The sequence below is a fragment of the Castor canadensis genome, chromosome X (assembly GCF_047511655.1).
Source record: "Castor canadensis chromosome X, mCasCan1.hap1v2, whole genome shotgun sequence".
Classification (NCBI taxonomy): domain Eukaryota; kingdom Metazoa; phylum Chordata; class Mammalia; order Rodentia; family Castoridae; genus Castor; species Castor canadensis.
In genome coordinates this window covers 34,777,294-34,804,852 of record NC_133405.1, presented here as the reverse complement: position 1 = coordinate 34,804,852, position 27,559 = coordinate 34,777,294, and the positions used below count along the sequence as shown (strand labels likewise).

Sequence of the window (27,559 nt, the reverse complement as noted above, 5' to 3'; positions counted from 1 at the left end):
ACCTGTTGGATTTGGACCACATATCTGTGTAAAATAAGGTCCCAAATAAGAGAACAGAGTGTTTCAAGAGACAGACAGTCTCCATATTCTCTGGAAAACGTCCTAAGAATCTATTCACAGGATTTTATACAAAGTTATTCATCGAGAATTGATCACCAAATACTGTTCACCATTATCCCTTTTGATGAAAAGCTAGTGACCATGCCAAATGTCTTGCAGCTTCACAAGAATTGCAAGAGAGCTGGCCACTGATGGCTCATGCCTATAATCTTAGCTACTTGGGAGGCTGAGATTGGGAGGATGATGCTTTAAGGCCAGCCCAGGCAAAAAGTTAGTGAGACACCCCCCCCCGCATTTAAGAGCTTGGTTCAGGGATGCATGCCTGTCACCCCTACCTACATGTGAGTAAGATTGGAAGGATTGTGTTTTCAGGCCAAAACTTATTCATGAGACCCCATTTCAGTGAGAAAAAACCTGTCTGTGGTGGAGTACATCTGTCATTCTAGGTAAATAATGCTGGAAACCTAAAATAGGAAGATCGTGGTCCAGACTGGCCTGGGCAGAAAACAAGACCCTTATACAAAATAAGCAGAATTAAAAGAGCTGGCAGTATAGTTCAAGCATAGAGCACCTGCCTAGGAAGCCTGAAGCCCTGAAATCCTCGAAATGCAAGAGAAGACCCCATCAAGGGTAAAAAGTGTTCCTTCTTCCACTTCTCTCCTGCCCTAGTGCAGACAATCATGCTATTACACCTCTCCCAACTCAGAACTGACAATAATGCCTTCAAACCTATTTTATTTCATTCAGCTGCTTCAAGAATCCCTCCAGTTCCTACCAATTATACACCAAATGGAAGTCTTTTGGTCTAGTGGTTCTCAAAACAAGAAGGTAGTCTCTTGACTATAATAATCCGTCATTGAAAAGAAGCAGTCACACTTTTGCTCATTTTCTGCAATGTAGAAAACTTCAAACACATAATAGAGGCTGGAGAAAGGAGGAAACAGTTCCATTCTATTTGAACACAGCCCAACACACCATGCATTTGTGTGGCAAGAAGAAGTTGTGCACCTGACATGATGTAGCAAATGGAACACCAGCCTGGCAGGCTAGGCGGAAGACAGTGATTTTTGCTTCCATTGAACTGTTGTTGTGGGAAATTATGAGCTGAGATAGGAGACTCTGAGGCAAATTAGCAGGAAGGAATGTTTATTGTGCCAGCACAGACCCAGAGGACTTGTGTCCAAAGGCTGAGCCCCGAGAACAAAGGGGTCTCACTTTATATACCGTTGCAAGCAGGTTACAGAAGCAAAAAGCAAAGCTCAACCCACATATGGCTGCATGTGACTCCACTGGCTATTTCATTTTCCCGGTGCTATGTGACCTTCATGTTTCAATTTTTTTTAAGTTTTATCTCTCTGCTTTGCTATCCCCTTCCCCTGTCTTGTTGTCAGAACACCAGCCTGACTGTTTCTTTTCTGGTCTCCCCTTTCTTGTTACACTGGAGCTAATTGGTGTTGAAGTCCCCTACCTAGGAAAAATGCAGGCACTGAGAAATTCTTAAGTGTGTGTAACCTTTAAAAACCATAGAGTCAGGGAATGAAAAAGGATAAAAAAATTAAGATTAAAACAGAAACTATATTCCAATATATTGGAAAATCTTGAAGAAATGGACAAATTTCTAGATACTTCTGACCATCCAAAACTGAACCAATAGGATATTAACCACCTAAACAGATCTATAGCACATAATGAAATTGAAGTAGCAATAAAGAGTCTCCCAAAAAGGAAAAGTCCAGGACCTGAAGGATTCTCTGCTGAATTCTACCAGACCTTTAAAAAAGAACTAATAACTTTTCCACAAAACAGAAAGGGAAGGAACACTGCCTAACTCATTCTAAGACACCAGTATTACACTCATCCCAAAACCGGACAAGGACACATCCAAAAAGGAGAACTTCAGGCCAATCTCCTTAAGGAACATCAATGCAAAAATCCTCAATAAAATAATAGCAAACCAAATCCAACAACATATCAGAAAGATCATTCACCATGACCAAGGTAGCTTCATCCCAGGGATGCAGGGATGGTTCAACATAGGCAAATCAATAAATGTAATACAGCACATGAATAGAAGCAAAGATAAAAACCGCTTGATCATCTCAACAGTTGCAGAAAAAGCTTTTGATAAGATTCAACACCATTTCATGATAAAAGCTCTAAGAAACCTAAGAATAGAAGGAATGTGCCTCAACATTATAAAGGCTATATATGACAAATCTATAGCCAACACCACACATAATGGGGAAAAACTGAAACCATTTCCCTTAAGGTCAGGCATGAGACAAGGAGGCCCACTCTTCCCACTCATATTCAACAGAGTCCTGGAATTCCTAACCAGAGGAATAAGGCAAGAAGAAGAATAAAAGGAATGCAAATAGGTAAAGAAATAGTCAAAGTATCCCTATTTGCAGATGACATGATCCTATACCTCACTGACCCAAAAATTTCCACCCAAAAACTCCTAGACACCACAAAGAGCTTCAACAATGTAGCAGGATACAAAATCAACTTACAAAAATTAGTAGCCTTTCTATACACCAACAATGAACAGATTCAGAAAGAATACAAGAAAACAATTCCATTTACAATAGCCTCAAAAAATGAAATACCTCAGAATAAACTTGACAAAGGATGTAAATGACCTGTACAAGGAGAACTACAAACCAATGAAGAAAGAGATCGAAGAAGACTACAGAAGGTGGAGAGATCTCCCATGCTCATGGATTGGCATAATCAACATAGTAAAAATGGCTGTACTAAACACTACCAAAAGCAATCTACATGTTCGATGCAATTCCCACCAAAGTCCCAATGACATTCATCACAGAGATTGAAAAAAACTACCCTAAAGTTCATTTGGAAACACAAAAGACCATGAATAGCCAAGGCAATACCGAGCAAAAAGAGCAATGCTTGAGGAATCATAATATCCGACTTCAAACTATACTACGGAGCAATAAAAACAGCATGGTAGTGGCACAAAAAAGAGACATGAAGACCAGTGGAACAGCATACAGGCCCCACATATGAATCCACACAACTACACCCACCTTATTTTTGACAATGGTGCCAAAAACATACAATGGAGAAAAGACAGCCTCTTCAACAAATGTTGCTAGGAAAAGTGATCTGTCCACAGAAAACTGAAACTAGATCCATGCCTATTACCCTGTACTAGTATCAACTCAATGTGGATTAACAACCTTAATATCAGACTCGAAACCTTGCAGTAAGTACAGGAAACAGCAGGGAATATTCTGGAAGCAATAGGTATAGGCAAGGACTTCCTCAGTAGAACTCAAGCGGCCCAGCAACTAAGAGAAAAGATAACAAATGGGACTACATGAAATTAAAAAACTTCTGCACAACAAAAGAAATGGTCTCTAAATTGGAGAGACCGCCCACAGAGTGGGAGAAAATATTTGTTTGCTATACATCAGACAAAGGACTGACAACAGAATATACAGGAGCTCAAAAAACTAAACTCCCCCAAAATCAATAAACCAATAAGGAATTGGGCAACTGAACTAAACAGAACTTTTTCAAAGGAAGAAGCCCGAATGGCCAAAAAACACATGAAAAAGTGCTCACCATCTGTGGCTACAAAGGAAATGCAAATCAAAACCACACTAAGATTCCACCTGTTAGAATAGCTATCATCAAGAACACCACCAGGTGACCACTGTTTTCTGGGTCCCCCTGCATGATGCCCCACCATGTAGTCTTTCTCTTCTCTTCTCTACAAATATAATCTTTCCAAAAAAAAAAATAGAACATCACCAACAACAAATGTTGGTGAGGATGTTGGGAAAAAGGAACCCTCATACACTGCTGGTGGGAACATATGCTAGTATAACCACTTTGGAAAACAATATGGCAGCTACTTTAAAAACTAAACATTGATGTGCCATATGATCCAGCAATACTGTAACTCCTAGGGATATACCTGAAGGAATGTGACTCAGGTTATTAGAAAGTCACTCCACACCCATGTTTATTGCAGTGCTAGTCACAATAGCCAAGCTAGGGAGACAGCCAAGATGCCCCACTACTGACAAATGGATTAAGAAAATGTGGCATTTATACATAATGGAATTTTATTCAGCCACAAATAAGAATGAATTTTGTCATTCACAAGTAAATGGATGGAACTGGTAACATCATCTTAAGCAAAGATAGCCAGGCTCAGAAGGCCAAAAACCATATGTTCTCCCTCATATGTGCATTATAGACCTAAAACAAATGCACTATTGGATATGGGTCATACCCTAAGCAGAGAATGCACACTGGAGGGATAGGGAAAGGGAAGGAAACCTAAAACTTGAATGTAGCCGATCTGCTCACTCTATAGGAATGATTATAATAATCTTAAACTGGTAGAGGCCACTATGGGAAGGGGACTGGGAAGTAGTGAAGAGGTCCTACACAGATGAACTAATGTGATTATAATACACATGTGCATGGAAGAAATGTTAGGAATCTCTCTGTACAGCTATCTTTATTTCAAACTAGCAAAAATGCTATGTCTTTCTTATTATCTCTTATGTTTTCTCTTTAAAAATCAGAGAACAAGAGGGTGGAACAGGTTCTGCTTGGGAGTGGTGGAGGGGGTGGCAGGGGGGAGGTGGCCCAAACAATGTATACACATGTGAGTAAAAAAGAGAGAGAATGTGAGTGTATATCATCTGCTCTGCATCTGTGCAGCAGATGAAATCCTCCAATCTCTGGGCCTCAGCATTCTGTTTGTGGTTCTCCTGATGTATTCATTATGGTTTCCCTCTTGTCCATGGATTGGCTATGATTTTTAACTGGGTGCAGTCTGAGTTTGCTAGTCAATTAAGGCTCTCAGACAGGTGCAGAGTCTGGAGAGGGCAGATCAGGTCCTCTTGAGTAGCAGTATGTCCTCTAAGTGGAGCAACTATATGGGTGTAGGACAGCTACAGCCCACTGCAGTGGCTCTGGTGGGGATGGATTGGCTCCAAGCATGTATTGCAACAGCTGGAGTGGGGAAGAGCCTCTGTGTTCAGCTTATGGATCAGAGTGAAACCACTAAGTGTGCCCACCCCAATGGCCTGACCTGAATGGCGGACTCTGGCTACTTGTTCATTACAAATTATCCTCATTAAGGTTTAAAGTCTTTCACCTAATTTTCTCGGCTGGTGCTTGGTACACAAAGTGGCATGCAGCTAGCTCTCACCACAAAAATTATGAAGGCCAGTTGGTCTAGGGATGTGGTTAGGACTTGGTCTGTGAAGCTTTTCCATTCCTGTGTTTTACACTGTGCCTGTGCTTTACCCTATGTAGGGGATAGCTCCAGTTCATATGCACTGAGGTTTGCTGTCCTCCTCCCTAGCCCACCAGGCTGGTCCTCTGTTTGCAAAGTGGTGTCTGCTTCTTGGCTACAAGACAGTGGGTCTAGGGATGAAGTGAGTTCAGTCCTGACACTACATAGTCCTTCCTGGATCAAGTTAAAGACGGAATATCAGGGCTTGAAGATGAGGTAGATGAATAAGAATATTCATATAATGATAAAGAAAAAATAATAAGAAAGTAAAAATGGGACATGCAAGCTCTCTGGAGCCCGACCAAAAGATGAAACTATGAATTATAAGGAGAAGAGGTACAAGCCCAAAAGCAAACAAAACACATTCAATAAAATAATAGTCCAAAATTTCCCAAATCTTGAGAAAGAGATGGTCATCCAGGTTTAGGAGGCTTTTTAGCATTCCAAACAGACAAGACCAGAAAGAATCTCTCCATGTTATAATATTCAGTACCTATAAAAAGCAAAGAATATTGAAAGCTGGAAGAGAGAAGTGTCAAGTCACATATAAAAAAGACAAACCCATCAGAATAACAGCAGGTTTCTCAGTGGAAACTCTAAAACCCAGGAGGGCATGGAATGGTGTATTTCAAGCTCTGAAAGAAAATAACTGCCAACCTAGATAGCTATATCCAGAAAAGCTATCATTCATAGTTGAAAGAGAAATTTAAAAAAACAACATTATAAACAATAACCAAAGCAATTCATGACACAGCCAGTGATTTTTAAAGGAATTCAACACACAGAAAAGGAAGATAAATGCAACCCTGAAAATACAGGAAAGAACAAACCTCACAAGACTAGAAGATAAGCAAATGAGGAGTAGGGGAAAATCAAACACTACAAAACAAAAAAATGGCAGGGATTACTACAAACCTTCCAGTAATTACTCTGAATGTTAATGGTCTCAAATCTCAACTTAAAAGAGACAGACTAGCAGATTAGAATAAAACACAAGACAAGCCATTTGTTGCCTGTAAGAAACTCACCTCACTGGCAAAGACAAAAATGGGCTTAAAATAAAAGAATGGTCAATAATATTCCAAAAAAATGGAGCTTGAGAGAAAGCTGGAGTAGCCATACTCAGTATCAGAAAAAGCAGACTTCAAATAAATGAAATAAAACTAGAAATTAACAGTAAAAGAAACCACAGAAAGTTTTCAACCACTTGGTGACAGAGTATATTTTTGAATGATTAATGAGTCATGAAAGCAAAAAGAACAGAAATCTAAAATTTCAAGACTCAAATGAAAATGGAAGTACAACATACCAAAATATTTGAGACATAGCAAAGACAGTGCTAAGAGGAAAGCTTGTAGCTACAAGTGCCTACATTTAAAACCAGAGAGAACTTAACGGCATAACTCTGAGGTGCATCTCAAGGTCTTAGAAAAACGAAAAAAAAAAAAAAACAAACCCCAAAGCAATAAATGGAAATGTCTAGACATACATGGGCTACAAATTGAACCAAGAGGAAGGTACCACTTAAACAGATCTATAACAAGGAATGAGATCAAAGCAGTAATAAAAATGGTGGTCTGGTGGGTGAGTTTCACAGAGGAAGATGAGAAAGACATCCTTGCTGCCTTAGTTTCAGTGGAGGGAGCATAATGAAACTCTCAAGTCAATCCCAAAGTAAAAGTGATGCCATGTAGCATTCTTAGGACAAGGGTCATGTGATGAGGGTTGTGCCATCATAAACAGCAACTCCACAGTGTATCCACTTAAGTTTGGGAACTCCAGCCCCTCCCATGTCAATGGACCAGGTGAACTAATCACGCAGAAAATCCAGGGCTGGGTTGTGACTCCACCATTTCCTGGCAGGACAGCAACTATTCCCTGAGGAGTCACATCAGCACAAAATGGATCTTAGGGAAAACAATGTGGCCCTGTGTGTGTGCAGTGTGTCCAGTTAAAAGTGGAAGACCTCACGATCAGGACTCATGTGGTGAGTACTCTAGACCCCCTGATGCTGTCTTTCAATGTCCTGATGGAGAAACAGTGAGTAATTTACCTGCTCTGTGATCTGCCCAGCATCAGCTGGATCACACGAAAGCTATAACCTGACCCCCTCAATTTTGACACAACTAGATGGATGCTCCATCTAGTGTCTCATTGAGCACTGTGAGAAGCCGAATTACCCCATTATGTAGTTTTCCAAGGCAATGCTTTGATCCCATTACCCTGGCATTTAATAGTTCTGTGTTGGAATCCCTACTGGACATACATGGTGGCCTTTTGGGGCAGAAAGTCCTTTGTGGAAATCCCCATATCACCAGTCTGGGATGATACCAACCAGCCAAAGGTTCTGCTGATGGAACACAAGTAAATGTACTTTTGTGTTTTTCAAAGCACCTCAGAACAAACATCACTGCCCTATGTTATACACAGCAATTCTTGTCTTTATTCAGAATGTCACTTTTCACCACTACCAGGAGACCACATTCTTGTATTGTCCAATGAAGAATTGTTACTTCACTTGTCTTTCTTCCTGGCCTTTTTTTGTAAGTACTTGCAGTTAAAATTTTTGCTTAGAATTTTGATTATCAGGTTCTTCCAAGTTCAACCTGCAAGGTTGTGATATCATACTTGTTTGAATCCAGATCTAGGCTATGTGAATCTAGTGCTAAGAAAAAAAAATGTGTGTCCTCAAACACTTTATACTACTTCCTAGTTATCTGGGTGATCAACCTCAGAATTTTGAAAGCTTACTGGCATGTGTTCTTTGTGGTGAACAATTTGACAAAGCAGGCCCACACCCAGAACTGCTACATTACTGGTCTCACTGCTGAAATCTACTTGGACTACTCACAAGATTGTATTAATAACTTTTTAACCAAAACTAGCAATCACCTGCAAAGACTATCTTTCTTGGGTTAATATGTTGATAGGTCACTAGTTTTTAAATGTTTGAAAAAATCAAGCAAAGATATTTCCTTAAATTTGACTTCTGTTTCATGCCTTTGAGATAATTATATATATATATATATTTTTTTTTTTTTGAGATAGAGTCTCACTATGTAGCTCAGGCTGGCGCTGAGTGGAGGATCCTCAAATCTCATATAGGTGTGTACCACCATGCGTAACTTTCTTTCAGATGTATGAAATGTCTTCTTATGTAAGTGTCTTTCATAGAATTAATCTTAGATGTGTCTCTTTTAAAACTTGAGTAAATTTTCATCTGTAGCAGTGTTTGACTTATTAATTTTGCCTCTTGCTACCTGATGTCCTAATATGCATGGGTCCTCAAAGTTGTAGAGATACATTAAAATGACTGTGCATATGACTCATGAAGATGACAGTCCTTTTGGTAAAGGTATTTACTTTTGTTTTCTTCTTCCAGGCAGCCTGATCATTAGTAATGAATGATCTTTGTTAGTTTGCCTCAGATTTGAGTGAAGGTTGACTGAGGGGTTTGATCTGTGCACTCCCTGGCTCTCAGTTTCAGCTTTGGCAGGGCCAAGAACGGGTCTTGTCTGGGGCTGACAATGTCTTGGACATTATCTGAGCGGCCCCTCTAGTACTGACACCACATAAAGCAGTGAGAAAAATTCTGTTTCAGAAGAAGAAACAAGTCCACACCGGGACATAAGAAATTTGGTTTCAAAATCATGATCTAAGAAAGCAAGGGGCATATACGACTATATTCTTGGATATTCTGGACTCCCAATAGGACATGAGACAGTTAGCAAACACATCATTGTCTGTGGAAGATCTATGTTATACCTTAACCCTTTGCTGTCTTTTCACAACCATGAGTCAGAAAAAGGAGGGAGAAGGAATGAAAATCAGCATCGCATGCTTTCCAAGGAGGCAGCCTCCCTTTACACTGGGACCATATAAACCCTATGAAACTGGTCTTTAATGAGCTCCAGGAGAGGGTTCTCTGACAGAGAAGAATGTATGAGTCACCATGGTACTTAGGAAACTAAGTGATGTGCACAGCCAATTCATGGAGACTGGATTTCACTTTATGAAAGGAGAACTCCTTCTCTTTTGTTTAAATGGCATTTCCTGAAAAATTTACATCTGTATACTCCTAATCCCAGAACACACACACATGCACACACACACACAAATATTAACAATTTACCTTTTTATTGCTAATATAAGTGCTTAATTAAGGGTGGCAGGACAATACGGGTAGCACATGTGTTGATAACATCGGAAGAACTGATCTCCATGTGGCTCTAGGAGAAGGATGGCACCCTAAGGCTCCTCCGCCTCCATCATGAAAATGTAGTCTTCAGTACCAGGTGGTGCATGTCTCCGCATTGCTTCCCTCTGATATTTCCTGTGTTTGGCTCTCCTATTGTTAAACCAAACCTGAAATCAGAGGGACAAAGGGATTGGTTCAACAAATTGAACAGTTTATCTCATGATAAACAGGGAAAAAAATACATCATGCAATTTATATGCTACTGAAATTTTACATTTCCCAATGGAAACTGTTTATCTAATTGCTCAAATATGTTAGAAGGCTGTGGTAGATCAAGTGCCTAGAGTATGCAAGCTCAAGGGTTCAATCCCAGCAATGCTAAGAAAAACACAACAACTTAGGACTCATAATACCAACCCTGTCTTCAGCTTACCAAGCACTAGAATAGGCCCAGAACATTCTCAGTTTCCCACAATTTTGTCATTCTTTTTTTTTCTTGCATTGCAACTTATCAAACCCATGGACTTGCTCATGTTATGGAAGGTGCTCTACCACTCAGACACAAAGGGACTTTGTGCCTCTCTCTCTGACACCACCTTCTGCTGCATGAATATGTAGTGTGGAGAAAGCCAGTGGATCCAAGCTTCTGTGGATGGCGATTCAAACCTACCAGTGGTGAAGTGTCCGTGAGCAGAAGCAAAAGTGTCCAGTGGCTGACTGGAGTGCACTGGTATGAGTTCTGTGTTTCCAATACTTGTTTCCTAAAAGTGATCTATTATGTTTATAAAAGAGAGGAGGGAATCATATAGAAGTTTTCTGGAGAAATTCATGGTTTAAAGTGTGGACACAAATGGGAACCTGGAGGCTTCTCCCTCATTTATTTTGTGGGGTTCAGGTTCTCTTCAGAACTCCAACGAGAGAACTGGTAACTTCAGGGTGTGCTTTAACAGCTCACTAAACCTTCAGTTTTCCTTTCCTCTGACTTTGCCTTACCAGCCTGGGAAAATGCTCTGCTCCTCCTCCCAAGCTCTCTACCTGATTGCCCTTTGTAGTATTAGGATGCCAGCACTCAGCAGCCTCCCTCTTGGTGCTCTTGGTCTGGATGCCCCACCACCAGGTCTGCAGCCTGTTTCCATCACCACACTCAAACATACACTGTGAGCAGAGGGAACAGTGAGATCACCCCAGTCTTTCTTTCCTTGTTTGGTTTTGTCATTCTGCACTCTGCTTTTCTTTGGGCTCAAATAGTCATCCTTTGATCCCATAACTTACCTCCCCATTGGTCATCACTGTCTGAAGAAATGGAAAATACTCAAAATTTAGAAAGGTATGAATCAACACTGAAAGGAAGGTCACCACCCCAAAAATATTCTATAAAACCCTCATCTTCAAATGGCATTGCTACAAAGGAAAAAAGAAATCTTTACATGTTAGATGTGCTTTCAGACAAGAGAAGACATACTTAAGGATTTAATGGTGGATCTGCAAGGTATACTTTGACTATGTATAATTTTCCCCTAACGTTTTCATCCTTCTTAGGTCAACTGAATTTATTTCAATAATATTATTATTTTGTTTGTTTCTTTCAAGGTTTTGTTCATTTTAAAATTTTATTTTTAGTGAGTACTTTGTTTTTTATATTTTTATTTTTAAATTAGCATGCACTAAGGATACATTATGATAATAACATTGATACACACAGTGTACTATTCCCAGAAGCCTCCTTCCTCCCCTCTTTTTCAAACAGTTTTTGGTAGGTTTCATTATACTGTATATGTGTATATATATATATATATATCCTCTCAACCCCCTAAATAGCCTTTCCTTCACCCCACACCCTCCCATTGACTGCCTCTCACAATCCCCCTTTTACATTCATGTTATATCATTATTATTATTATTAACATCATCATCATTTTAGGTCTCAATTCCACAGAGGAGCGAAAACATGCAATTTTTGACTGTTTGAGTATGTCTTACTTCATTCCACATGATGATCTCCAGTTCCACTTTCCTAAAAATAACATAGTTTTATTTTTCTTTACATTTTGAGTTAGTGTCTTGCTATATATAGCCAGAGTGGCCTGGATCTTGAAATCCTCCAACCTCATAACCTAACTGTTGGGATCAGGGGCCTGCACCACCATGCCCAGGTGTTGTTTTCATTCTCCAGACACATTTATATGTAGGTATAAATCCTTGCCCTCTTCCAAACATAATGTGATTGTTTGGGCAATGTTTTCAGGTGGATACAACACAGCATGCAGAAAATTTTAAATTTAGGGTCACCATGGTCTATATCACCTTACCAAAATCTTTGAAACGACAGCAGGAAGACCGAGCACTTGACCTTTTAAGCTCTCTTCCCACATCACTCTCAGCTTGATTAAACACTGACAGAGTGTGTTTCATGTGTGAATTGTTCCCTTGTCCTAAGATTTATAAATTCATTCTGTTACCTAACTCCTTAAGCTGTGTTTTAACTTTGGTACAGTTGGGCCCTGTTTTAATTCTTCCCCTCCCTGACTAGTTAGAAGACTCAATTTCACACTGACCTCAACATGACTCTACAGAGACGTGCCCTGTTAAGAACACCAGTGTTAGAAGGACTTGAATATTAATCACTGGACATATAACTATACACACATATATTTATATATGTAGATAGTTACACTTATCAATGTGCTGCATATATGTGCATATAATGTACATATATGTACCTATATACATGTGCACACACACAAACACACACATATATATATAAACATATTCAATTTTGCAAATAGAATGGCAGGATATATTTGTTGTTTTGATTTGCTTTTTTCCACAGGAAATCACATTACCTCCAGGAATTAGAAAGAAGCACAAGGTGGAGTTTACTAAATCCATTTTCACCCAGGAAGCCTCCAAATTTCACACCTTGTTTGCCAATGACAAACAAACAATAAAACATAGTAACTTAAAAGTGCCTAGGACACAACTGTCGATTTCTTGGAGCAGGTTGTAGATTGAGTGCCCCCTAAATATTTCTTCACATTTACTCACCTGTACTCCTTGTTCTGGCACATTCATGACTCTTGCAAGCTCTCTTCTGTGAATAGAACACCATAAATGTTCAGTATTCAGCTTTGTGGATGATAATGCAATATGGTATATATGTTCTGTGTTCATTTCAAAATTGCTGTATCTCCTCACAATTCTGTAACTGTAACCCCTAGAACCAGTCTCACTTTAGAAATGGTTTCAACTCATCACAAAATATAAAGTAGTATTAACAACTCAGTAATCAAGAAAGATCATCTTATGCACGGTATTAAAAATTAAAACAAACACTAAACTATGATGAACAAATTATAGAAATTTCACATATAGTGCTTGCATGAGGGTGCTTCAATCTCCTAATCTTGACTTCAATAAAATTTTATTTACAAAAGCAGATCAACACCACAGGGAATAAAGCAAAATAGAAAAATTGAACTCTATGAAAAGTACAAACTACTCTGTATCAAAGTAAAAACAATCACAGAATGGGACCAAACATTTAAAAACCGTATGCGTGTTAAGGGGTTCTAGAAAGAGCTATGACATGTCAGTGCCCCAAGAATTGCCCACCCAGATTCAAACAAAAGAAAAAGGCATTAAAGAGGCATTTTCTCAAAGAAGATATGGAAATGACCGTGGAGCACATGAAAAGTTGTTCACCACCCCTGATCACTACAGAAATACAAATAAAACGCACAGTGATATTACCTCACACACAGTAGGATGGCCACTATCAAAACCAGGGAAAAAAGTAATATCTAGGTTCTGAAGAAACTGGAAAGCTCCTGAAATGTGGGTGGAAATGTGCAACTATGCAGCCACTATGAAAAATGGTTGGGAGGTTCCTCAAAACATTAAACATAGAATTGTCTTCTGATTCAGGAATTCTAACTCCAGGTACATTTTGAAAGGAGTTGAAATCCTCCACTTAAAGAGGTATTTGTCCACCACATTCACAGCAGCACTATACACAAGAGCCACAGACAGAAGTACCTGCGATATCCCTCCAGAGATGAAAACTACAACAAAGTGTGGGATAGCCACACAATGGAACATCATTCAGGCTTTAAAATGATGGAAACTGCGCCATGTGCTACAACGTGGATGAGCTCTTGAGGACATAATGCTATATGAAACAAGCCGTTCCCAACAAGAACAAATAGTGCAAGATTTTCCTTATAAGAAGTACATGGAGTAGACAAATTCAGAGAATCCAAAAGTAGGATGGTACTGGAGCTGGGAGAAGGGCAAATGGGAGGGTCTTTAACGCACATAAGGTTAGAGTTTGGCAAGTTGAAGGCACTTTTGGAGAAGTGTCTTCTGGAGAAGGCTGTAAGTCAACACCGTGAAAATACTTAACCATGCTGAGTTCTAATCTTTAAAATGTATACTTTTTTGCAGTTTCTAATTTTACATTTATTTAAGTTTATTTTTCTATTTTTATTTTTTAATTGTTGTACTGGGAATACATTTAACAAATACTCTTACAATATCTCATACTTGAATTCACTACTTCCATCCTGCTCCTTTATTCCTCCTCCCTCATCCAGTCTTGCATAAAAATTATAATGATAACATTTCTGTCTACCGTAACATAATTTGAAAACAAAAACAAGAAAAGAAAATGATGTCAAAAACCAGTTGAACTTTCCCACCCAGGCCCAAGGCAGGCAGCTGAAGACCTCAGTTGTTTGGGGGTCAGGAGGGAAAGGAGGAGGCTAGGGAGAGGAATAGACAATGGGAGGTGGGGGTGACTCCCGGAGGAAGGCACTTACCTGGTGAGCACATCAGGGTAGTGAGTTTCTTCGAATACACTTTCGAGCTCTCCCACCTGCCACCTTGAGAACTGGTACCGCATTCTCCGACGCCTCTGTCGGCGCTGGGGACCCGCAGCATTCACGTGGGCCCGCTCCTCCTGGTCCTGCTCCCCAGGTTCCTGGTCTTCCTCATCATTCTCGGTGTCCGTGTCATCATCCAGGTCCTCGTCGCCTTCTTGATTCACATTGCCCTCGGACAATTGGGCCTCATCCATAAGGCCTTGCGCTCCTTCACCAGCGTAGCCACCTTCCGCGGCAGCGGCTGTGGCTGTGGCACCTTGCTCAGGTTCAACCACCATCGTTTCCATCTCAAATATCTCCTGGCCACAGTAGGTGGGGTCATGGTGGGGGACATGGCCCGACATGGCTGGCACTCTCCGGACGACGCCTGCACTCCACAGCCCTCTGGGATTTGGGAATCCCTTGGGCAGAAGGCGGAGCTAGTCCTGGTCTGCAGCCTGACCCTGGTTACCAGGGTGACGTGCTACGTTTGACGTCCACACGCTCCCCTTTGGACGACTGCTATTGGCTTTCTGCTTACTGACAGTTGCCGTGGGTGGGGCTTGCTTAGGTGCCACAGGATGGGGCGTGGCCATGCAGATGAGGGCCCGCTGGAGAACAATGCTGCCAATAGGGGTCGTGGGAAAAGTGCAGTGTGAAATGAAGACGCACATGTAGGGGAACTGCGCAGAATGGTCTTCAGCTTGGATCTTAGCTGAACATTCCCTCTGGACCCAAGCAAGTACCCAGGCAGACGAACCATGCTGGATTGCAAGCTGATATGGCAGTGACGAGACTGCGAGAGGGCGAGACATCTCAATGTCAACAGGACCCCTCGTGTGTAGATTAAAACTCCTCTCAGCCAAACTTCTATATTTCCCAGGCTACACATAGATGGACTAGAAATTAAGTGGACATGATAGCTAGGTGGATCTCTAGGAGACAGAGTGACCTACTTTGATGGGCTGCTGCTCTGGACACCCCACCACCAGGTCATCGCCCCTTGCCATCACCGCACTCACACATGGACTGTGAGCAAAGTGAACAGTGAGGTCACCCTATTCCTTGTTTCCTTTTCTGTTGTGGTGGACATCCCTGGGCTTTTCTTTGTCCTCAAGTGGTCATGCTTTCATCCCATGATTACCCCACTATTAATCATCACTATGTGAAGGAAAAGAAATTACTAGAAAGTAAGACCGGTATAAGTCTACCCTAAAATGATGACCACACCCACAAACAGATGCCACAAACTCTACATTTGCCAAACAGTAAACCCAAAAGACAAAGAAATGTTTCCGTGCTAGAAATGGCTCAAGACTCACTTATGCATTTAATGGTGCATCTGCAAGGTGTGTTTTGAGTATGTAAACATAGTCATCTTAATTAGGTTAAGTAATATTAACTCGCTATTCTTCTTTATTTGTTTCACTCTTTTTTGAAATGGAAAAGGAGTTCTTTCAAGTGTTTAAAGGTTACTGGCTACAATGAAGACTTTCCCACATTCTTCACACCCATAGGTTCCTCTGCAGTGTGAGTTCTTTCATGACTATAACAGGTACCAGAATAAGAGAAGCCTTTCCCACATTGCTTACATGCACAGCGCTTCCTTCTAGAGTGAGTAATTTCATGTCTTTTAGGGTGAGTTTAAGGAGTGAAGGCTCAACTGCCTTCAGCCAAACTCCCTTTTTTGGAGAGAAAACCGCCAGTGTTCAAAAATATTTGGTGTGGAAGAGCGGCACCCCAGTATATTCATTCTCCTGCATGCTGTTCTACTTACTGCATCTCTCATAGCTCCCCAATTACACTGTCCTTCAACTGCCAGAACAATTCTCTATCTATAACATGTTTGATCACATCATAAACTTTATAAATAAATAGGAGGATCCCAGTCCAGAACAGCCAGGGCATAAATGGCACAGTGCTGGTCACCAGCCAGAACGCTCTGTGCACTGAGCCCTAAGGCTGCACTCATGCGCCCCAAGATCCCAGTCTTCTCCTCCAAGGATCGCGGCTAGCTGTACTTTCAGTGTACTTGTAGAAACCAAGATCACACGCAGCCACGTAGGTGATCACGTCGACTTAAATCCCAGCCTTGGTACTTGTGAAATATGAGAGGGGAGGCCACGAGTGTTTCCCAAGTGTTCTCACAAGGCAACGTAGGTTCAGTCTGAGGTCTCCCAGTTCCCCCTATCCTGAACACTAATCGTGTAGTATTGCAACACAGTCCTGCCCTCAGGGTTCTCAGTGGGGTCCAGAGGTAGCAGCGATTTCTGTGCATGTTGGCTGCTGTTCTGCGCCCGTCCCCTGGAGGCGCCATCCACTGCACACGGCCCTCCTTTCTTGGCCACGCCCCTTCCCTTTGGCGCCTACTTCAATTGGCGGTAGGCAGCCCCGCGGCTTCCTCAGACTTGCAGGCGTGGCGGGGCAGGACCCCTACCATGACCCCAACTCCTGCCTCTGCCTCCTGAGAGGCTCTGAGAGGGAAATGCGGGCTGAACATGAGCGAGGGGCAGCAGAAGGAGGACGAGGAGGAGACCTTCCTGAAGGAGCTGAACCCCTCATGGACGACCTGAGGTTCGAAGGCGACACGAACCCCGGGGGTGAGGAGAACCAAGTACCTGAGGTGAACCATGACCATGGTGACAGGAGCCTCGAGGGCCATGGGAGGAGTCAGGACCCGGGACAGCTGCAGCCCCAGGCGACAGCTCAGCCCTTGACAGCCATGGTCCCACTGCCCCCGCCACCTCGCAGGCGGCCACGCATCCTGTACAAGCCCACACCTTCTCAGGTGCAGGAACTGGAGAGAGTTTTCCAAGAAACTCAGAACCCGGATGCGCTCACCAGGTCAGTGGTGTCCTCCAGGTATTCAGGCTCATTTCCAGGTGTCTTTCCCTCTCGCCTGTCGCCCTTCCCTCCTGACCCCAAACCACTGGGGTCCTCAGCCTGCCGTGGAGCTGGGGTGGGGAGTTAACGTGACTAAAGTACAGTGAGTGACTCACGGCTGAGCACATGGAGAAACACCTTTGAACACTGACTTTGGAAGGACAAATGATGGACAGGATTGTAAGAAAGGTCCCGAGATGGGGTGGGTGCTGGTGAGAGGGGCAGGGGGAGTGGACGGCATAAAGCAGGGCGAATATGGTCCATGTAGATTATATACGTATATGAAATACAACAACGAAACCGTTTGCAATCGTATTAAGTAGGAGCGAGGGGGCTGAGGGAGGATCTGAAGTGTCACAAAAACAACAGCATCAACAGACCCCCTTGCATTTCCCCGGAACACAGATGAGTGAGCCCTTGTGCTGTTCTCTCCACAGAAGGGAGCTTGCAAGGCGTGTGTATTTGGCTGAAGACAGAGTGAAGGTGAGTAAATCTGAAAAATGCATCTGGCCGTCCTTCATTCTAAAATCTGCTTGAGGACGTAGAGAATTGTGCCCTACACATTTATAAGTTTCCCTGCTTCTGTTGCCTGTTTTATGTTGGAAACCAACCATTAAACTTTGGACTATTCCTAGGTAGAAAACGGAATAAGCAAACCCCAGCTTTTCATTCTTTCCCAACTCTGGAAGGAATATGATTTCCTGTGTGCAAATTAAATAATGGATGCATGTATACACACTCACACAAGCATACACATATGTATATGTTATAATGTACTTAAAACATTAACCGGTCAAAACATGTACACATATAATAGATATGTATGTAAAAGTTCTACCCAGTAATTAAAGTTCAACTCTTCTAACACCAGGATGCTTAAAGGGGCACCTCTCTGTAGAGACATGTTGGAGCTCAAAATGACATTAGAAGTATTCAAATTTCTGCAGGAAGGAAAAGAGCTACAATACCTTGTAATGGCAGTAAATTAACAAAACCCAAGCTTAATGAATTATACAGCATAATGAATTTATAAATATTGGTCCAAGGCAGTAACTCACGCAAACACCACATTCTAACAATAATGTGCCTGTTTTGTTAAGCTGATGCTGATGTGGAAAGAAAGCAAAAAGAGTCAAGTGCCTGGTCTTCCAGCTTCCTGTCTGAGATTTTATAAGGAGTTATACACAGTGGCAGCACTACCTTTTAGTTTTCCACCAAGCTGTGTGATGAAAACTGCAAACATGGTGCAAATAGTCACATTGTATTTGGAAGAGGGTAAGGATTGCTAGAACTGCAAATGTGCCTAAAGATTGAATCAAACAAAAAGAATAACATTGAATAAACAACTATTAACCTAAGAAGTTGAAAATATTAGGGGATTGTTGCACTTAGTCAAAACGGACCTTTCATATTCACCATTTAGACATAAGTGAGTATTCTCCTGAGTTATTTCTAATCTGGAAGGATTATTTTTCATTTGGGAGTACTATTATAATGACGGTGTTTTGTAGAATGTATTTTCAGGGATGGCTCTGATTTCAGAGTAGACTGACAAAATGTCTTAATTTTGAGTAGTTTCCGTTCATTTGGGGGAGTAGTGCTAAATAGGGAGGTAGGTCGTGGAGTAAGACAATTACTACTTAAGACCAAAGGAAAGCACTCTGTAGTTGCCAAAAAGAAAACAAGGAAGCACATGCACACCAATATTTATTGTAGCATTATTCACAGTTGCTAAGCTGTGGAAAAAGCCAAGATGCAGCACTACTCGTGAATGGATTAAGAAAATGTCATATTTATATACAATAGAACTTTATTCATCCCGAAAGAAGAATGAAATTTTGCCATTTGCAGATAAATACATGGAACTGGAGAACAAAATCTTAAGTGAAGTTAGCCAAATTCAGAAGTCCAAAAGCCACATGCTTTTTCTCATATGTGGAATATAGACCTAACACAAATACAGCAATATTATGAAAAACAGGTCATGCTAATAGAAGGTCACATATGAGAGAGGGAGGGTAAAAGAAGGAAGTCAAGAAGGTGAATATGGTTGGTGTACTCTTTATACAAGAATGAATATAAAGCCAGGTGCCAGTGGCTCATGTCTGTACTCCTAGCTACTTAGGACGCAGCTGTCAGGGGGATAGTGGTTTGAAGCCAGATCTGGGCAAATAACTCCCGTGAACTTATCGCAAAGAAAAAACCATCACGTAAAAAGGACAGGTGAAGTGGCTCAAAGTGTAGGCCTTGAGTTCAAACCACCGCACAGCAAAAAAAAAAAAAAAAGAGAGAATGAATATAGAATTTTTAAACCCATTGAGATCCCCATAAGAACGGGACTAAGGTAGAAAGAAGACAAATGGAGAAGATGAACCAATTCGGTTTAATACATATATACATGAAAATGTCACAAGGAAACTTCCTGTATATCTGTGTTAAATAAAATGTCATTTTTTCTTTTACAAAGTCAGAGAGAAGGAGGACTGAACAGGTCTTCTCTGGGAGGTTGGTACCAGTGTGGGGGAAAGGATGTGGGGAAAGGGTGTAGGAGGGTGAATATAGTGCAAATATTGTGTACACATGTATGTAAATGGAAGTGATATTGTTGAAACTATTCCAGGAACGGGGGAAAGGAGGATAAAGGAGAATGATGGAGGGGGTGAATTCAAGTATGGTATCTATGATACATTGTAAGAACTTATGCACATGCCACAATGTACCCCTAGCACAATAATTAAAATTTTTTTAATGAAAAAAAGGTCAGGAAATAAGGACCACAGTGTCCTCACTGTTAACTTCGTGCAGAGTGCAAGTGTGAGTACGATGATGGAAACACGAGGCAAATCTGGTGGTGGGGTGTTCAGAACACCAGCTCATAACACAGACCACTGGGTGCTGGCTTCCTAAGGCCACAGGCCACCATCCAAACTCAGGACTCACTCACATAAGAGATGCTGGGACAAAGAGAGTTTTCCTAGTCTGGTAATGCAAAGTCAGAGGAAAAGGAAAACTGGAGGTTTGTTGAGCTATTTCCCTCCTCCACTCAGTTTACCTGTTGTCTCATGAGATTTCTGAAGAGAACATGAGCCACTGGAATTGCATAAGGAAAACCCTACAGATAATCATCTGTTTCCAATATGTACACCATGAATTTTCCACAACTTGGCTCCATAGCTAGTCCTCACTATGGAGAAGAGGAAGGGTTGTGTGTGACGTCATGTTTCCTATAGTAGTTATTGTTGTCGTTCTTGTTTGTGGTGTTGGGGATGGAACCCAGGACCCCACATATTTCATCAAGTATATCTGTAGATCCTTTATTGATTTCTGAAGTTGCAAAATAGCTTTTTCTGCCATTTAAAACCCTAGTAGCATGTAAAGTTGCATTATGGGTTTATTCCTTTATAGTATTTATGTTCAATATGGTAATTCAACCGATGTTCCCTCTGTAGGTTTGGTTTAAGAAGAGGAGAGCCAAATACAGGCTAGCTATGCAGGAATCACTTTCCACAGATGGTTAATCTGTTGTCCAACGCAATATGTTCTTCAAGAAGGTGGAGGCGCCCCAGAGTGACATCTTTCTCCAGGAGACACTTGAGGACCAGTTCTTCTGATGCCACCAACACCTGGGCCAATTTCATTAGCCCTGCCACCCTTAATACTTCAGCACTTATCCTTAGGAATAAAGATATGAATTCTCAACACGTTTGTGAGTGTGTGTGTGTGTGCGCATGTATGTGTATGTATCCTCTGTGTTTAGAAGGAAATGCAATTTCACCAGAATGATTCAGTCTACTTTCGTGAGGTGACTTCCCTAAGTCACAATTAAAAGGCCCTGCATAACACAGAAGTTTCCTAAGTGCCGTGTTGGTTTGCACTGACCCAGACAGTATGGTCCTCCCTCCTATTATGCTGTCCTCACTCCCAGTCTTCTCCTTTGGGACACGAATATGCACAAAATGAAGCCAGGCAAGTCTTAGTAAGAGGATAGTGTGTTTCCAGATATGGCGAAGTTTCATCCAATCTGACGAGTTCAGTTCAACCCTGCATCTTAGGGAAGCATCCTAAAAAGCAAGTCAGTGGTTTCATGAAGAGGAGGCTGCTCCACATTGGGTTCATGGGTGGTGTGATTCTGAGGAGCACACAGGGCACCAGGAGCCATTCTGGCCCAGAGGTCCTGCTGCTCAGAACTTTCACGAGAGAGTGTCATGTTTCTGGGTTTCATCCACAGACAGCAATTATGAGTGTGTAAGATAGACACGAAACATAATTCAACATCAGAAGTTAAGGGCTGGCAGAATGGCTCCAGTGATAGAACATCACTAGTTGAAGGAAAATGAACTATAATGCAATGCTTCTCAGCTCTGAGTTGTCAGGAAGCAAATGTGAAAATTCTCAACATGGCCCTTCCAGGGCTGCTGATCACTGTGAGGCTTCTTCCTCAGTTGGCCACATTGCACTAGTATGTATGTCCGTTGACTAAATCTCATTTTTTGTGTGGTTACCTTTTTTCATTGTTTTATTATTCATATGTGCATACAATACTTGGGTCATTTCTCCCCCCTGCCCCCACCCCCTCCCTTACCACCCACTCCGCCCCTCCCTCTCCCCCCAACCCCCTCAATACCCAGCAGAAACTATTTTGCCCTTATTTCTAATTTTGTTGAAGAGAGAGTATAAGCAATAATAGGAAGGAACAAGGGTTTTTGCTGGTTGAGATAAGGATAGCTATACAGGGAGTTGACTCACATTAATTTCCTGTGCATGTGTGCTACCTTCTAGGTTAATTCTTTTTGATCCAACCTTTTCTCTAGTTCCTGGTCCCCTTTTCCTATTGGCCTCAGTTGCTTTTAAGGTATCTGCTTTAGTTTCTCTGCATTGAGGGCAACAAATGCTAGCTAATTTTTTAGGTGTCTTACCTATCCTCACCCCTCCCTTGTGTGCTCTCACTTTTATCATGTGCTCAAAGTCCAATCCCCTTGTTGTGTTTGCCCTTGATCTAATGTCCACATGTGAGGGAGAACATACGAACATCAGGTGTTGGAGAGGATGCAGGGAAAAAGGAACCATCTTACACTGTTGGTGGGAATGTGAACTAGTACAACCACTCTGGAAAAAAATTTGGAGGCTACTTAAAAAGCTAAACATTGAGCTACCATTTGATCCAGCAATACCACTCTTGAGGATATACCCAAAAAACTGTGACACAGGTTACTCCAGAGGCACCTGCACACCCATGTTTATTGCGGCACTATTCACAATAGCCAAGTTATGGAAACAGCCAAGATGCCCCACTACTGATGAATGGGTCAAAAAATGTGGTATCTATACACAATGGAATTTTATGCAGCCATGAAGAAGACGAAATGTTATCATTCGCTGGTAAATGGATGGAATTGGAGAACATCATTCTGAGTGAGGTTAGCCTGGCCCAAAAGACTAAATCTCATTTCTAGAGTTCAGCTTATAGAAAGAAGGGATGCAGGCAAGAATTTATGAATCCTGCAGCAAGTTATCATAGACAATTGGCACAATGGCTGTTGATACAGTAATAGAGAAGACACAGTTATATTACTTGATTTTCCTGTAGGGGTCAGTGTCTTTGTGTACTTGGAGGATCATGATGCAGCCCAGTGCTGTGGGCCATCCTGGAACAGGTTCCCTCCCTCCCCCGCCCCCCTGTATCATTTCTTCTTCTTTCTCTTTATAGTTCACACTCACTTTGCTGCTGTGGTCAATTAGCACAATAGTTGGTGCGATTGGGTCTAGTCTATTTCCACACCATCATTTCACAATTCGTCTCCCATTTGATTACAAGATCAGGGCATCTGACTGGTACTACCAGCCTTGGTTTCCACTCCACTGGTGAATGGCTGAACCTGAGAAAGGTGCAGAGGAGTTGGTGCCCACTTCTGTGAAAGAACTCTAGGCTTCCCGGACAACCTGAGGCTCATAGGTGACCTCAACCACTGGTGTGACGTTTACCAATTCATGGGTTTTAGTGAGAATAGCAGGCCAAATTAGCTGAGAAGTCAGGATTTATAAGAAATACACTGTAAGAACTGAAAAATAAGCACACTGATGCACATAAACTCGCTAAGCCATGCTCATAGGAAACCAAAGCCTTCAGAAGTTGACTCGAACATCCACCAGGACTCACTACACAGGTTGGGTCACTCCCATGTCAGTGATCATTCCAGGGTGGGCGTTCTAGAGTCTTCCTCCAGACCGAGAAAAGAATCTGTCGTTCATGCCCTTCTCCCCACAGTCCCTGCAAGTGTTGGGCTAAAAGATGATGACGAACATGACCACACTGAGTTGCTGACACTTCTGCTCATTCAGCTGAACATTCTCACAGTCACCTAGACAGCAGCATTCCTCTCAGGAACATGACCTGCCCAATTGTGCAGGTGAGGCAGAACCTTCCTGTGGACAGGACCAAAGACCAGGAGTGGACTGTGGGTGACAAGCAAAGGGGGCCTGCTGTCCCGTGAGTGACATGGGACGTGGGGCCAGGGAGGTATCATGAAAACTGACCAAACTTACCACCCACCCATCACACGAAAATACTACCTCCACCAAGTCGTCAAAACTCACGATTTAAATACTCTGCTGTGGGCATTTCCCACTAAGTGGAACGCACACTATGAGTTGTGAAATCTTTCAGAGGTAAGCTGATCCAAGCAGTATCAAAGTCTAACCTTTCAGATTTTGAAAATACTGGATTACACTACATCAGGGGAGATACACACATAGTCAAGCCCGTGGCTCCTCAGCCTGCTGCATGGTGCAATTGTACCCCCGTGAGACTCCTGCTGTACCACCTGTATTGAGATGAATTAACTCCCCAGCAAACTGCCTGAGGTTAGTCCTTCTCCTCGTGGGCACTGCCCCTTATGGCACTGAATGGTCTTCAGGAGGCCCCACCTACTGTATCCCATCCCTTTGGGACAGCTATAACTTGTGCACACAGAATTCATTCAGGGTCAGCAATTAGGACACGTAAAGCCATCTGAACGTGGCTGGATCAGAACTGACAGTGCCCTGCTACTTCAGATGAACATAGGTTATCTACATGCCAAGACATGGTTGACTCCACACACTGCCAGCAGAGCTGAGGTGGGGAACACCTGGGTCAGTAACTGCTAACACTTCCGGTGGATGTAAAGTACGGTTGACAGTTCCCAATGCCCTAGGTACATGGCCCACAATGTCCACATTGGGAACTTCTCTTCAGTGACAGACCTGAGCTCCCTCAGGGTGACAGTAGGTAGCAAAATGACTTTACTGAAATGAAGAGGAGTATGCTGAGTAACACAACTTTCTGCCTATGACGTTCAGTTGCTGTGATCCTGCCTGGCTGTGACAGCTCTGAAGGGGACACACATGAGGACTCTTGAGCAGCCACAATAAGCACCATGTCATGAGAAGTGACATAAGGTGAATGACACTGATACTATAACATGGCATGAAACAACTCTGCAAACACAATAGCGAAAGATGCAAAGTCACATATAGACCCAAATTAGTTTCTGAACCGTTCTTCTATGAAAAACTCCAAATCAGCTACGCACGATGAGTCACAATAGACGATTATAATTGGCATGTCAATGAAAAGTAAAGACTAGTACAAATATTTTCTTCCAGATCCTGGCTGATTTTTAATAACACAGTGCCATGAACCATTTCTCAAAATCCCAGTCAGAGCACAGATGATCACACAGACCCACCCTGCCAGTAACCCTCAAACATTCCCCCCCCGCTCCTGTTCTTGGTGCTGAAATTCTCAGCAGGACAACCAGATCTTCAGAGAAAAGTATGGCTGACTGAGGACCCGCTACCTGTAGGCTGTTTCTTCTTCAGCTACCCTGTATCTATGTGGCTCTCGACAGTCTGTTATCGCTAACTTTCTTTACAGGTGTCTGATAACATTTCCACACCCTTCATGAAACCTTAAAGAAGCAGAAGAAGAGCTAGTATCTAAAACCACAGTCTATGCTTTCCCTAATTACAAATCAGTTATGCAATGCCATCTGCAGGCAGAAAAAGAAAGTCAAGCCACGATACCCACAAAGGCCATCTCCATTCACCTTGACATACCACACCAAGTCTGGTATCAGTTTCCAATTAAGCGTGGAAATGCATTTTGAATCCTCTGGAAAGAGGCTGTGATGGGCATGCTCTGCCCAGCTGCTGCTCTTTCTGTCAGCCAAGTGCTGACCCTGAGCTTAGTGTCTGCCCACAGTAGTCTCCAGGGTGGCAGTGGCTCCACAGTGACAGAGTCTGCAGGACTGAGCCATAGAGAAGCAGATGTGGGAGTCCACCAAGGGGCAACTGGGAGGAATGGGCTTGCAAGACAGAGGAGTTCTTGTTTGGGAACCGCTCTCACATCTTGGTGCTTTCTAAGACACACAATCTGCTGTCAATTACCATTTGCAACTTGCAAAGAAACAAAGCTCTGGTTCTCACAATTCAACATCTGCATGTCATGAGCCATCAGGCCCAGCTCAGCAATGCCAGACCTTAAAATGACAGGGCAGAGAAACCTGACAACTCAGACACTGCAGCCTCTACGAATGTGCCTGTGAGTACTCACTGTTCCTTTCTTTCAGCTTTACTCTTTTTAAATTTGTTCTTAATAAATTACTGAAAAAATGCTCACATCACTCCTGAAAATGATATTCTAAAACCACAGACAAGTCGGGGATGTTGGTGGGAGCTGGCTTGTGAAGGTGATGGTTATCCTGGGAGACCATTCCTGGTCTGACTAAAAATGACAGTGACTTGAAGCCAGAGAGGTGGAAACTCCAGTTCTTACTCGTTTTCATTAATGTCAGTTGGTTGGACAATGGGGTTTCATTATATTTCTGTACTTACATATAATATTCTTTCATCAAATCCACTCCCTCTATTAGTCTTCCTTAACCCCTTCCCAGCTTCTCCCCTTTAGTGTCAAGTTAATGGGACAGTTCTCAAAATCTCTTATCACTCAAAAGCGAATGAAGCCTGGCCACACAGTGCCCCTTTAATAAGGCAGCAGAAAAAGCACGGACATCTTCAAAGTGGAATTTTTAAAAGTGCTGTGGAGAAAGGAGTGCCTAAGGGCCTCATGAATATTCCTGGGCAGATCTCCCTCTAGCTCTAGTCCTTGGTGTTTACTTTCTAACCTTCTCAGCATGGCAGTCCAGGGGCAGAATCAATGGAGTTCAAGTGCAGGAACAGAGTAGGTAGCGGTAAGAGTACAGACACAGGTACAGGAACTGGATGGGTACAGGTTGGGGCCAGGGCACAGATACTGTTATGGGTAGAAGTACATTACTGGGAGAAGAGCAGGTTCAGGAAAAGGTGTAAACCAGGTGGAAGTGGGTGTGCTTGCCTGGCTTACCTAGTGAATGGCACCGTTCCCACAGCAATCCCACCCTGGCCCATTGTCCCACCTAGCCTGTCTCTATCCTGCAGGCAGCGCAGGCCACCTCATGCTGGTGCAGGACTGTTGCTGAGACCCAGACCCACAGCTCACACCGTTATCTACCTCAATGCCTGATTCGCAAGGAGGAGTGGAGCACCACATACCCGCTAGGAACTCGCACCCGCCCTCTATTTCCTGTTCGCCTGCTCCTGCTAAAAGAGGCAATGGCGGGATATCTGTGCCAGACTCGCGGCCTCCGCGACAGCTCACCCTCCTCGCTTGCATCCAGAGCACACTAGCTGGCTGGGCCTCTGTTTCTGGGCAGACTGACACAGCATAGAGAAGTTAGAATAAAACACCTGGAGAGCGAGCTCAGCCTGATTGGTCACTGCTTTCTTGTAGTTTTCCATTGGTGGAGCCAAGAGAACTCACCCAGGCTGCAATCAGTTCCTCCTGGATCCCGCCCAAACCCAGCCCCATAAATTTGCATATGCATAGTGACAAAGCTAGTGGAAAGTTACCCAGGTCTAATAAATGCAAAGTTAATGTTTACACGCGTAGTCTGAAGGTAATTTTTAAAGTTTTCTCCTCTCCTCCCTGAAGGCAATTTTATACCTGAGTTTGAGGACACGGGTGGGATTTCCTCTTGTGGCATCATGTTGGTGTTCAGAAGCTTCAGATTTTGGAGCATTTCAGATTGGAGTTTTCAGATTTGGGATGCTCAGTCTGTAGAAAACTGATTTCCTCTATGGACTCGTGTTAAAGTTGCATTTACATAGCAAACACAGTGCTTTACATTTATACTCATGATATACTCGAATACATTCCTTGTAGATATGGCTCAAATTGAAATTTAGGAGTGAATATTC

The 27,559-nt window shown here is 42.5% G+C and overlaps 1 long non-coding RNA gene across 1 annotated transcript; it reads right to left on the bottom strand.

Moving 5' to 3' along the window:
- Positions 1–9,464: 9,464 nt before the first annotated feature.
- On the bottom strand, positions 9,465–27,017 carry LOC141419892 (uncharacterized). The gene is made up of 3 exons (XR_012444621.1): positions 26,961–27,017; positions 12,588–12,633; positions 9,465–9,709 (listed from the first exon to the last, which is right to left on the bottom strand). It is a non-coding gene; the product is annotated as an uncharacterized lncRNA (long non-coding RNA).
- Positions 27,018–27,559: the final 542 nt, after the last annotated feature.